Source organism: Arachis ipaensis, chromosome B07, assembly GCF_000816755.2.
Source record: "Arachis ipaensis cultivar K30076 chromosome B07, Araip1.1, whole genome shotgun sequence".
Taxonomy (NCBI): domain Eukaryota; kingdom Viridiplantae; phylum Streptophyta; class Magnoliopsida; order Fabales; family Fabaceae; genus Arachis; species Arachis ipaensis.
Window position 1 is genome coordinate 18,714,543 of NC_029791.2, and position 334 is coordinate 18,714,876.

Sequence of the window (334 nt, forward strand, 5' to 3'; positions counted from 1 at the left end):
TTTTATATTTTATTTTTAAATAAAGGAAATTTACTACGTCTACACACATGTTTTTGCTTATTGTCGGAAAGATATATCAAACAAGGTTTTTAGAACTCATTTTTTACATCTAATTTCCCCATCATATCAAAGTTTCAAACATCAACATGTATAATAAATGGATTAACAATTTGTTAGCCCAATTATCAAATTGTATTGAGGTGGATTTCTACATTCAAGGTACCTTCATCTTAAACGACCCACGAAAATGATGACACAGCCACACAGGGTTAAAGTAAACGCGTGCGTTGTTCTTATTTGTCTCCCTTTGAGAATAACTTTTTTCTAAAGGGTA